The sequence below is a fragment of the Diachasma alloeum genome, unplaced genomic scaffold (assembly GCF_001412515.2).
Source record: "Diachasma alloeum isolate Michigan unplaced genomic scaffold, Dall2.0 Dall_scaffold_00219, whole genome shotgun sequence".
Classification (NCBI taxonomy): domain Eukaryota; kingdom Metazoa; phylum Arthropoda; class Insecta; order Hymenoptera; family Braconidae; genus Diachasma; species Diachasma alloeum.
In genome coordinates, this window is record NW_021680384.1 from 374,228 (window position 1) to 387,679 (window position 13,452).

General features: G+C 39.3%; 1 protein-coding gene and 1 non-coding gene across 6 annotated transcripts in view; one reads left to right on the plus strand and one right to left on the minus strand.

Annotated features, from left to right (window-relative positions):
• LOC107037425 (matrix metalloproteinase-2) overlaps positions 1-13,452 on the minus strand; it is a 114,259-nt gene that overhangs the window by 23,228 nt on the left and 77,579 nt on the right. The gene's annotated exons all lie outside the window — the stretch shown is intronic.
• On the plus strand, positions 6,212-6,293 carry Trnas-gcu. The gene has a single exon. It is a non-coding gene; the product is annotated as a tRNA-Ser (tRNA).

Sequence of the window (13,452 nt, forward strand, 5' to 3'; positions counted from 1 at the left end):
CCCCTCGCCCATCCCGCGAACGAAAACTCGGGGTACTATTATGCCAACACTGAGTGTCTTCTGGCAACACCACAATAAAGAGTGGATTTTTTTTCAGATTTTTTTTTCTGGGAGGGGGAGGGTTTGGATTTTTTTCAGGGGAAAATTATTAAGAGGGTTGGGGTGGGGAGGGTTTTTTTTTGTGTGATCATGTAGGGAGGGGTGGCAGGTCAATATGCTGGAGGAGCACTTGCTGATGAGGAGCAGAAGATGAAGAGAAAGCTGTTCTGGTGTAAAGGTTCTTCGGTGTGCGCGATAATGTTCAATTAACGATAATTTTGCATTGGCAGAGTGAAATTCCAGAAATTTAGAGTCGATTTGAAGCCTTTTTTATAAACTACAAAAAACTACAAATTTATTAAAATCGCGTCATTTTCGGTCAGATCAGATCAAGGAAGAGTTTTTCGTCTAGAAGCTTCTTCTCAAATCCAACCGATAATTTTCAATCTTGAATAACACGGCATTAGGAGACCGACATCAAAAAATTTTTCCGCCATTTTGAAGGTTTATTCATAACCTTCAAAAATCGGCCGAATTTATTTAAATCGCACCGTTCTGCCCTACTTTTCCGGGGTCCCTTCCTAATCTTACAGAGTCCCAACAAGCATCAAGATTCTTTAATTCTCCCGAAAAATCTGCAAACAGTTTCGTTATCATAAAATAATATCGCAAACTGTTCAAATGTTTCTCCGAAGATATCAATACACCTGTGCGCACCGATAAATCAACAATCAATCATCCGTAACTGTTGCTTCCCCAAATAAAGAAATATCTCCTTAATCACGTCAACCACCCGATACGCAATACAACGTCTGGAGATGTCCCCTCCCGTCGTCGTAACGTGCGATTATTATGATATGCGAGCCAGGGGACATGAATTAATTAACCCGGGGCCGCCCATACGTCATTACGATCACGGGATATACATTCCCATTAAATGTAACACGTTACCTGCCTAGCACATGGCAGAATCACGAGAATTACATCAGCAAAGGATAACACCATTATTTCAATGGAACCAACAAAAATTCTCCGTAAACCCACAAAAACAACTTAATTAACTTCATTAAAAATTATTATGTAAAATTCATAATTGCTTCTTACTCCAAAAAATCGTTGACTCATCACAATTATTTAATCAATTGAAAAAATATTTGCAATCAATTTTTTCTGTCTCACAGAATTTCGTAATTAAAAATTTTGAAAAATTAAAATTTGTTTCCAAAAAAAATATGGAAGAGTGATTTTCACTTCAATTATCAATTACCAATTATTAATTTTAGGTAAAAAAAATGACTTACTGTTGTAAAACATTTGTTCGCTGGACTGAACATATTTTTATCCCATGAAACTACAATTCCTCTAAAATTAGTTTAATTGAAAGTCGAGAATTTACATTTGAAAAAGGAGAAATGTTAATTACGGAGTGATAAGGGCTTTCAAACCCAGTAAACGTTGTATTTATTCAGGGTGAACGAGTCCTACTGTTTGGAGGGGGGAGGGGGGAGGATTTGCAATGCACGTGTGGCGTTTTCGTTATCTCAATGTTCTGCGCCGCAATATGCAAATGACGAAGCGTGAGGGATCGATGGATCGTTTTGTGGAAAATGCTTTTACCCCAGTGCGATGCATATGGGAGGGGGGAGGGGGGAGCGGGGAGAAGGATTTAATTCCACGGGTATCAATGGGATGTGTATTCACTGCAGGAGCGGATCGATTCACTATTATTTCGGGAGGAGGAAAATTATTTTGCGGATTCATCAATTTTGGGGAAGAATGAGAACACATTTGTCTTGGAGAGAGAAAAAGGTTTTTGAGTTGTTTTTTGTAAGTAGTGGGGTAGAATGGGTTGATGTAAGTAAGGGGGAGTCATCATGGTCAAGTAAATTCTCGGTCAGATGTATGAAAGACGATTTTGGTACTGGTGTGCTTCCGCAAGATTCGGGAGGGAGGCGAAGAAGTGGGGCAGAATGGGATGATTCGAATAAATTTGTAAGTTTTTGTAGGTTATGAGAAAGGCTTCAAAATGACTCTAAACTTTTTCAATTTCACTCTGCGGATGTGGAGTTATCGTTAATTGAATATTATTGCGCACGCCTAGGAAGAAGCTTTCGGACGGAAAACTCTTCCTTGATCTGATCTGACCAAAAATGATGGGATCTGAATAAATTTATAAGTTTTTGCAGCCTACGAATAAGCCTTCAAAATGACTCAGGACTTTTTGAACTTCACTCTGCAGTTGTCGAGTTATCGACAATCGAAAATTATTGTTCAGCTTTTCACCACTCATACATGTACCCTCGACTTAATTCCCATAAAATCACGCTTCCACATGAGCTTTATCATACCTCAGCGATGATTCCTCACTTTACCGTGGCCATAAACCCACGTAAAAAATAAAAATCATCCACGGGAATAACACGAAGGCGTCGCAACGGCGAAAAGGAGTGCCAGTTATAGTGTACGCGAGTTTTTACGACGTCAAAAAGTGTCGAGTGTTACATTTTCAAGAGCCCTCAGTGGCATTCTTATTCTCCAGTGTCTCCATACACCGCTCCTAGCTCTCATTTCTGGCTCTTCCATTGGACCGAAAAAAAAATCCCCCGTAGAAGTGCACAGCGCTGGGTAATATAGTGTAGATGGTTGGAATCCAAAAAAATGAACGGAAAAATAAGAAGCAAGAGGGAACGTCATGGCATTGTCCTGGAGGAGAAAATTCCTCTCGACCGGCGGGTGGGGGTGGCTGACAAGGAAAAGAGACTACTCTGTTGCCAAGATGCCTTAATGACCCAGTCTTTTACAGGATAATAAACGTTGAGTGTCTGGTGATTCAGAGATGAGTTATTCCAGTTTTTATACCTCGTTAAAAAAAAAAAGATTATCCAGTGAAATGTTCGGAGAATGAAGAAATATTTCTGGTGTAATGAGAGTAATAAATAATGGAGATCAGCGAAGAAAATTGACTTCATTAAGAATAAGATGAAAAATTCCGTGACCGTTCCGTAAATGTGGTAATTTTTATTGAATATTTCTCTCCGTGAGTGTCAAAAGCATATACCCCTCCCTCTGGTTTGACATTATGGGTAAAAATAGAGGACTGCCGAAGCCGAATGATGCTGGAACCCAGCCCTCGAGAGAATTATTCATGAAAACAATTCCTCCTCCCGAGAGCCCAGGGTACCCTCCAAAAATACTGAAACAGAGCCTCTGTGAGTTTAACTCCAGCATCCCTATAACAACGTTAAACAGTTGTCTGACGTCTCGGTAGTAGTCCAACCAATGGCAAAGTTACACATGTAGATTCAGCCCTGGGTCCCAGAGTAGAACGACGTAAGTCTCCCCGTGAATTTCGTCCTCACGTACGTGAGTGAAGCCTCATCCTACCCTCATCGCTCCCTCCTGCTCCTCCCGAAAACCCGGTGGATGTGCAACCAAAACGCTATTCGGTATATCTCTGTTCTGTTCTGTTCTGTTATACACGGAGAATGGATTGTACGTACGAATAAAGGGATGAGAATGCATGGTACTCAGCATGCTAGATGGGATAAACAAGCCCCCTGCCATCCAGTCTACGGAAAGGCATTGGGTAAGCTTTTGGCTGACTCTCGTACTTGCCTCACGGCTTTAAACCCATCCCCAAAATGCATATGGATGGAAAGATTGCACGTGAAAGCCGACTTGGTGTCCAATGTGCTACGACGGTATTATCTACGTGACCTTCTTTCAGTTCATTTAACTGTATTCACGACGGCAATCCATGTTTCAATTTTTATTTCTCGACGGGTTTAATGGGTCAGTACACGGAGGGAAATTTTTTATAAATTCATCGTTTTATCATTTCTATCAAGAAATTTAGGAACAATTAATATATGGTGATCAAATTTTATTCTACGGCACAGACATTTTATCATGACGCGTAATAAATTTTACCCTTCCAGTCCAAAATTTCTTATGTAGATAACAACGAAAATTCTAGAATTGTTGATAAATTTTAGTCGATACAGTAATTTTTTCTCTGCCGGCACGGTAAGTTTTATTCTTATCAGGATAAAATTTCTCTAGCGTAGAATAAAATTTGATCGTCATATTAGCTGCTTTTTTTTTTTTTTTTTTTTTTTTTTTTTTTTTTTTTTTTTTTTTTTTTTTTTTTTTTTTTTTTTTTTTTTTTTTTTTTTTTTTTTTTTTTTTTTTTTTTTTTTTTTTTTTTTTTTTTTTTTTTTTTTTTTTTTTTTTTTTTTTTTTTTTTTTTTTTTTTTTTNGCGCAGCGGGTAAGTTGGTTGTCTCACGTGCGAAAGGTTCCGAGTTCAAAACCAGGCCGGGTAAAATAGTGAGATCTAACCATTTAAAAGTCTTCATCATCATCGCAGCATACCCTAACCGGATCGAAGCGATGTAAAATAACGATAAAAAAAAATTCTCTCCGTTATGGACCTGAAATACACAGAAATTTCAGGTAACTTTGTCGTTGTTGAGAATTGCAAGCTTTTTCACCTGAAATTTCAACAGTAATTTTCTAACGCAAGCACAGAAGCATCAACCTTCCCTCATCGTCGACATAATTCTTCTCCTCATCTCTAAATTTATTTATCGACGAGTTTGAGGACTCGCTAACGGGTTTAATCTCCCGTAAAAATCGATGATTGCCTTATTGAGTGTCTCGTTGATAAATCAATTGATTTTTTTCCCCTCAGCCCAACCCGTCTACCAGGAAAATTAGGAGGCACTGCAGCCCTCGGCGGAGTTCGGGGCCTCCAAGTCACTTTAAATTAATCGTGAAACTTTCCACTACGTGCTTTATTCAACAGGAACTTCACCAAGTTTTGATCGAGCCAGCGTTACAAGTGACGTCAGAGGCACACCGAGTGCACCAGATAGATGGCAGTGGGTGGGAATCAGCGTGTTTACATCATTGAATTTAATTTTTACGATTTAACTTCTGCCGTATCATCAAACCCCGTCTTCGGCAAATCCCTCAGAAACTTTCAACTGGAAGGAGGGGGAGGACTCGTAAAGACCCCATCCAATAGCTCGGGAAAAATATCATGAATAAAAAAAAAAACCCATTTTGCCCCAAAATTTTTCGACAATAAATGAGAAAAAAAAATTTTCATTTCTTTTTTTGTTGTATGAAAGAAATGAATTTTAAAACTTAAGGAGGGGTAGGGGGAGGGGATCAATAATGACCTCATTCAATAGTTCGGGAACAAAAACATGAAATCATAAAAAATACGACCCATTTTGCCCCAGGGGGTTTTGAAAAAGAAAATTTAAAGGGAATTGAAAAAATATATTTTTTTTTCTGAAACTACTAGGGCAAAATGGGTCTTTTTTTTTAATTTATAGGTAATTTTTCGGATCTATCGAATCGAAAATTCATGAAATTCATGAAAATAAATTTCCGGAGAATAAAAATTTAGAATTGGGGGAGGGGGATTTGGTTCAAGTGTTTTTGTTTCAGAAATGAGTAAAAATTCCTCAACACCGAGGTAGTAGAATATATACCTCGTACATCAAGGATATAATGGCCAGCCGCCGACTCAATCCAGCCCTCCACCGAAAACGAGAAATCGATAGCAGAACAGAACAGCCTTCCCTATAACTTTTTCCCCTGTTCATCTTTTTTTTTATTCCATTTCACCGTTACCACTAGTTTTTCTAGGGCGAACGTTACTCCGACACACGAAAACTCGCAATTTTCGTGGAATTTTCCTCCGGAGGGGCTTGAAAATCACGGGTAATGGGGCTGAGGGTGAGTTTCTTTGGAGAATCGATAAATCGAAAATTGACTGTTTCAGAGCTTTTTGCGGTGGATTCGTGGAGGAAGGGATGATATAGTGTAGGAGGAGTAATTTGAGAATAATTTCCAGACGATGAAATGAATGAAAAATATTCTTTTTCAATAATAAAATTTATTAACAAACCGTAGAAGATCAAATTGCTGTGAAATCTTCATTCTTTATAAATATGCATTTATCTCGGGAACTGTCAATTTTAGAGAAAAATATCGTAAGAAATTTTTTGTAGCTGACAAAATTCTCCACAAATAACGTCTTCTCACATTTTTCCTTAAAACGACTCATTACCGCGAAAATTAAACGCGAAACTCCGAAACTCTCGGTTCTACATGAAAAAAAAACTTGCCCAAACAATTCGATCAATTAATCATCGTAAGGACGAGGTGGCCGAGTGGTTAAGGCGTTGGACTGCTAATCCAATGTGCTCTGCACGCGTGGGTTCGAATCCCATCCTCGTCGAACATTTTTTTTTCCAATTTAAGAAAAAAATTCCTTTCACCTCACCTGCCCCCTCGATTCCTCATTTTCTCATCAAAAAAATTCTAGCCAAAGTTTTCCATAAATAACACCATCCTATTTTTTTTACTAAAGATGAAAGACGCGTGAAGTTGTTTTATATGGAAATATCTCGAAACTGCCTGACCGCTAATCCTCGATTCTGATTGGTCAATGAGTCAAACACGTGAAGTAGTCGCTGAAAAAAATCCCCGGTATTTTCAAATCTGAATAGCCCGTCGCTAAAATAGTTGGAATCAACTATTCGTTCACCCGGCAAAAAAATTCGATTTTGGCGAAAGTCGACTTAAATGCGAGAATAACAACAAATAAAAATACTAAGGGTTTTAAATTGAACTTGGACTAGTTAAATTCCTAAAACTTATTGTAACAAATATTTTTGTCGCGGAAAATCCACTGGGAAACAATTTTCCTCCTTAAAACACCCGGAGATAATCCCCCAATTACCATTAAAACATTCTGGGGATGAAATTAGAACGTATAAGAGGGATTAACGGAAATTAAGACGCCTTGCCCTCAGCTATTGCCTCTTGACTCTCGTTTGTGACCCCAGCATGTCCCCTCGTACATTATCAAAGCACCAGGTATGTTAAACCACCGTTGCGCAACCAGGCGTGATGTGAGCCCATGGGACCTGGGGAATTTCTGTGGTTTACGAGGTGGGATATACTGAGCTGCCGAGAGCGACTTAACGGTAAATCCTTCGTGTCATTTCGCCAGGCTCCTTCACTCCGGTGATAATTTTAAACGTTTCCACCAGATGTGGGGAAAATAAAAACATTTGTACGTCTTTTCGGCGATTTCCCGGCAACTGCGGATGGGATTGGAATAAAATTGAACCGTATTTTAAAGCGCGGAAAATTTCGGCTTTTTAGGGAGGTGTTGAAGGCTTTTATGTCTAGTGCAAAAACGAACATTTCGACTTCAATAATGAATTTCATGAATGAACTCATGAACTTGTTGAGAAAATTAGAAAAAGTAATTTTTTTTTAGGTCCAGTTTTTTGGGAATATCTCGATAAGGAGTGGATTTACGAAAAAATGTCCGAATACATTTTTTGTGGAGAATTTCAAGAGCTACAAAAAAGGTTCAGAGAAAAATTCTGGAATTTCCCACAGATTCCGAGATATCCCTAAATACCCGAGATCGCAAAAAATAGAGACGATAGCTTGGCCGAATAATGAGTCCTCATGCAACTCGTTGAATTTTATTCAGTCTCCAGTACATTACGCACCCTGAAAAACCCCAGAAACTTTCCCCACAAATCGGCTGCAACCACTCTCCACGAAATTCCCATTCAAACTCGAAGTGAAATTTCCGTAGAAAACCTAAAGAATTTGTAATTTCTTTTTTATTTTCCCCCCAGCTCAACCGGCATTTACCTATTCTCTTTACGTGCATTCAGGGATTTTCAGTGGACTCGAGGGAGCAATAACGAATTTTCTTGGATACACCTCAACCCGAAGCTTAAACGGAAGCGGTGGACTTTTTTTTTACTCTTCATCTCTCTCTGTTTGAGGAAAAAAGGAGAAAGTGTTCTGTACCTACGATAACGCCACCAAGGATTATGCAAATTCTTATTGCATTGGGCTTCCTTGGCGCGCTCCGTTACATTCTCAGAGCCGGAGACTCTTCAGGAAGAAGAAATGGCCCCGGGGGCGGGGGTTGGGGGCGCGATATGCGCTCCTATGCGCCAGGCTATTCGGAATTTTCGCCCGTGCCCCAGCGACAATTTTGGATTATTAAGCCAAAGTGGCCTCGAGAGAATGGGCTCGAGATAACGAGGCGACAGGTGCATGATAAGACGTGCGAATAATTAGAGGGGCGGGGAGAGGAATGGCGCGAGTGTCTCGGGGCATTGTGTGTTTATTCGGATATTATGCGGGTGGAGAATGAGTGCAAGTTTGCGATGTGTCGATTGAAATAACGACGCTAGCGCGTGAGGGGAATTCATTGTTGGGTGGGGATTTGAGTGGAGTGAACCGGATTTTTTTGCGTCGGTTGGCGTGATGCGGAGGGTTTTCACGAGCCTGCAATGAATTTTTATTGAAGTTGAAATGGTGGAGGAGCAACTTTCTTTAGTAAAAGGTTTTTAGGTGTGAGCGGTAGCTTTTAATTGTCTCCGATTTTCAGTCGGACTAAATTCGGGAACAGTTTTCCTGTTTGAGCATCTCAGGCGCAGGCGACGATTTTCAATCTTCGATAACTTTACATTAGCAGAGTGAAATTCAAAAAATTTAGAGTCAATGTGAAGCCTTTTTTATAACCTCCAAAATTCTACAAATTTATTAAAATCGCGTCATTTTTGGTCAGGCCTGATCAAGCAACAGTTTTCCGTCTGAAAGCTTCCTCCCAAATCCAACAGATAATTTTCAATCTTCGATAACTTTACATTGGCAGAGTGAAATTCAAAAATTTTAGAGTCACTTTGAAGCCTTTTTTATAAGGTACAAAAACCTACAAATTTATTCAAATCGCGTCATTTTCGGTCGGACCTGATCAAGCAACAGTTTTCCGTCTGAAAGCTTCTTCCCAAATCCAACCAATAATTTTCAATAAAACCCCACTCACATCCCCAAAATAGCCCAAATCGTCATCTTCCCATCGATTTCATAAGAACAAAAGTGCCTGCTTTAAAAAAAAAATTCCCAATTCGTCCTCCCAAAAAAAATAACCGCACCCCTAACTAAAAAAACAGCTGGGTCACATTCCCTAATTTTTATGCAGACCAGAGCCGCCCAATAAATTTCCCCCCCTCGCCGCGAAGTATAATGCATTCCCGGATAGGGTAATAACGCTATGAGGCGCTTAGGATACCCCGTAAATCCCGTTCGTGTCCGAAAATCCCTCTCTCGCCAGCGCCTCGAGCCACCGAAAGAAGGGAAAACTCGAACCATTCGCCTTTCCCCACCCACGAAAGGTATTTTCTCCCCGGTTTTCCAGGTCTATATGTACCCCGGGAGTGGAAGTACTGACCCTGGAAAGTGCCCACGAGACCAGCGTCGATTTCTATCACCACAAGGAGAAAAAGGGGGCGAATGAGCGGGGGGAAAAATCCCAATAAAAGATCTCCCGATACATTTTTTTCTTTCATTCCTTGCGCGTTTCCATCGGATCTTCCGCCTTGGCCTTCCACCAGATATTCCGAAAGATCCGAAGGGTCTTTGGATGATACTCTTGAGCACGAAACTGTTCGACAGAATGCGGGGGAATCATCCGGAATTTCACAGTTGAATGGCATGAGACGATATTAATTCCTTCTTTGAGAGAAATACTTCATTTTCTCGTAGCTGGATTTTTTTTATCAATATGTATAACCGTTGTCGGGTTATTTATTACTTTTAATAAATTGATGGATTATTTTTAACACCCGTTTTCGTTTTAAAAAAATATTTTAGCATGTTCATCGACGCTTGAAAATTCTGAAAAAATTAGAGTTCCTAGATCAATCCTTTTATTAAGCGTTGGCGTTGTCCGCTTTCTCCCTGGGAAAATTGTTTGGCCAGAAAAAAATAAGAAGCGTCGAACGGACAGAAAAACGGCGCCGCGCGGTGCGAGTCCGCGCCGACCGCTTGATCGGCGGTGTTGCTACATTCACTGCCACACTTGGAGTGTGCGCGTAGTGGTAAGCGCCAATGCGGCACCAGCGCGTGCGGTTAAACGCAGCGGCGCTGCGCTGACCGTGCGACGGATGAAAGTTGGCGGCCGAGCGCGAGTAATTTGATCTGGCCTTATTGACCCAAGCAACTAATTCTCTGGGGAATTTTCCCCAGAACTATTGAAAATTGCTGAATGAAAGTTCTCTCAGTGAACAGGTGAAAACATTGACAGCAAAATTTAAAAAAAATAACCCATTTTCTCTCTCAAGAGTTCTTCAAAACGGAATACTTTTTTTTAATCTTGAGAATTTCCGGATCTACCGAATGGCGAAGTTTTTATTCCGCTCTCGCCAGATGCCCTCGGAATATCGAAGATTTTGTCGAAAATAATAATCCCCATAATCCACTTGAAGTGAGTTTATTGGAGAATATTTGTCGCTGAAAAATTTCCCCATTATTTTTCTCTCTACCCTTTGGATACGTGTTTCTCCCCCCTTAAAATACAGAAACCGAGGTATCGAGTGCGATGGGAACGACAGGTTCGTTATCGAAAAGAATAATTGGGAGTTATATCATTTTTTTTTCTGACAATTCTTTTTCCGGATTAAAATACAAATGTGTAATATTACGTCTAGTCGTAAAAACCAACTCGTCCCGTATTTTTTCTGGTGTTTGAAGAGGGAGGTGAAGGGGTATGATAATCGGTTTAAATGAGCCTCGTATGAAAAACTTGAAATATCGTTGGACAGACGGATTTTTTTTTACGAGAGAATTGAGGGGAATGTGTACTTTTGAGCCCGGTAGGGAGAGATAAATATTTAAACTGTCCCGAGTGGATATGGGACAATGGCAGTAACCATACGGCAATCCTGGCGGTCCCGTCGTTGACAATAGGGGTTGTAAAACCGGGATATTTTTCATTTAAGGAGGAAGAAATGGGGAAATGTAAACTTTGATGGAATTCATGATTTTTTATCATTTTTTGTTATGAGGAGAAAAGAATTGTGGAAAATTCATGGCGAGATTTTTTTTTTGAAAGCAGTCGTTATTCTGATGCATGAATACTTGAGTTTGGGGGGAGAGAGGCCGAGGGGTCAAGAAGATCAAACGGGAGGGACGACCCTCAACAAAATTTGACCTTTTTTTTTAAATAATAGAGATGAAAAAAAAACTCTGAATTTTTCTCTACATTTTCTTTCCACTTCCTTTGAAAAATCCTCGCAGTCAATCGGTCCGAGTCCTTCACGACATATTTCCAGGGAGAACTGCGCATCAAAAATACCCCCGGGGGAATTGAATACAAATATTTGATGCACGATATTGCCGAGACATGAAATCTGTTGATATTTACGTCGATAAATTGGAATGGAGGCCACTGGTTAATAATTGAGACTCGTTCCAATGATTGTCTATTGAAGACATCGGGGTACCGGGAATGCCGTAGAGCATGTCTCGTCTGCGTGAAATGAGAGGAACGCTCGGACATTATTGAACGATTCAACATCTGAAGCATCGAATAATCGCTCTAGTCTCTCAACTGAATTATTTTCCACGTTTTTAATAGACGACGGTTTCAGTCTGGCAATGGATTCGCGACAAGTGGTGTCAAGTGGTGTTTATCATCATGTTTTTGGGTCATGTGACCTCGCGGCGGCGCCAATGCTGTTTTTTCCGCGAGGAAATGTCGGTGACAATCGAAATGGCGAAGAAAAAAAATTTACGTCGGGGTTTTTTGGGAATATCTCGAAATCTACGCGAGATAGCGGAATTTTCGTTATTATCACATTTGTAGCGGACAAAATTTCACATAAAAAAGGTGGAAACAAAAATTTTGGTACCTCTGTTAGATTCCGAGATATTCGCAATTGAAAAATTAATGTCAATCAAAATGGTGAAAAAAACATTTACTTCGGGGTTTTTTGGGAATATCTCGGAATCTACGCGAGGTAGCGAAATTTTCGTCATAATCACATTTGTAGCTGACAAAATTTCCCATAAAAAATGTAGGAACATAAATTTTGCTAGCTCACTTGGATTCTGAGATATTCTCAATTTAAAAAACTGATTATGAAGCGAAAATGATTCATTTTGAATTCCTCGTCGGTTTATTTCAATTTTTTTCCTCTAATTTATGGACAGATTTTTCTGTGTGAAGAATGGGGTCACTTTCAACTCTCTGAGACAATTTTTACCGCCGAAAAACTGTGAAAAATCGATGAAATTGGAGATTAATAATATTTATCGAGGTCAAAAGTCACTATAAATATCCATTTTCAAGTTAAATATTTGCATGCCACCTGAGGAGGTGTTATAACCGAGAATTTATTCAAGAAAAGCGGAAGGGAATGTTGACGTCGATGAGTTTTGCCAGGGAAAACAGAGAAAGAGCAACAAAACAGTGAGTGAAAACCAGTAGAAATGGGAAATTTCACTGTCTGACACCTGGAGCAAGTGAAAAAGACGATGACTTACGAAACTGGAAAATTCAAATTCTATTCCGCATTTGAAATCGCCTTAAAATCTTTCATTCCTCATAAAAAAACCGCATCGCACGGATTTTTCGCCAATTAAAATAATGAGAAAATTCTTTTTCTGCAAATGGACGAACCGTGGAGATGAATTTTTTTTCTCTCTCTCGTATCTCCCGCGCAGTTTCTGGAGCGAGAAAAATCAAGAATTTTAGAATCCGTCTCTGATGCGAAAATTCTCGGCTTTTCGCATAAATCTCGCCGACTCCTCACATATCTCCACTTCCGCATCGATATTCTCTCGTCTCCCTGCACTCTTGACTTCTACCTCAACTTTTCTCCCCTGTCAAATTTCATTTCCACTCGTGTTTATATTTTCCAGGAGTAGTTTTATCATAAAACTAGGTAGAAAATGTTTTTTTCATTTTTTTTTTGCATGTTTCCTCGAGGATTTCTCATTCAGCAGATTGAAAAGATCCGGTTTTCCATAGTCCTTTCTGAATAAACGCAAAATTAAAATCTAGAATCCTTTTTTTTTTCTAAAAAATGCAATAAAATATAGAATTTATATTTTAAAGAATTAAATTGAAGTTCTGTCACAAAACTAAACGGAAAATACCACTTTTCCTTTTTTTCTCATTTATTTTAATTTCTCATTTATCAAATTAAAAAGACCGGGTGAACCCGTTTTGCCCCAGGACATTCCGAATAAATAGAAAATTGGAATTTAGATCCCAAAATTTTTACCCGAAAAAAAATGAATTGAATTTTTAAAAAAATTTTTTAATTGAAAAAAATTAAATTGAAGAAATCATTTCTTCCTTTTCTCCCAAGGATTTCTCATTCACCCGATTAAAAAGACCTGTTTTGCGCTATTACCTTCAAAATAATCGCAAAAATTAAAACATTTGTTTCCCAAAACAATAAAATTAAATAAAAAATTGAATTGGTCTTCACATTCATTAACCAAACAAGCGGGGCAAAGCGGGTTCTCCCATTTCGCTCGCGTCTCGGTTCTCCCGATGCATCAAACAA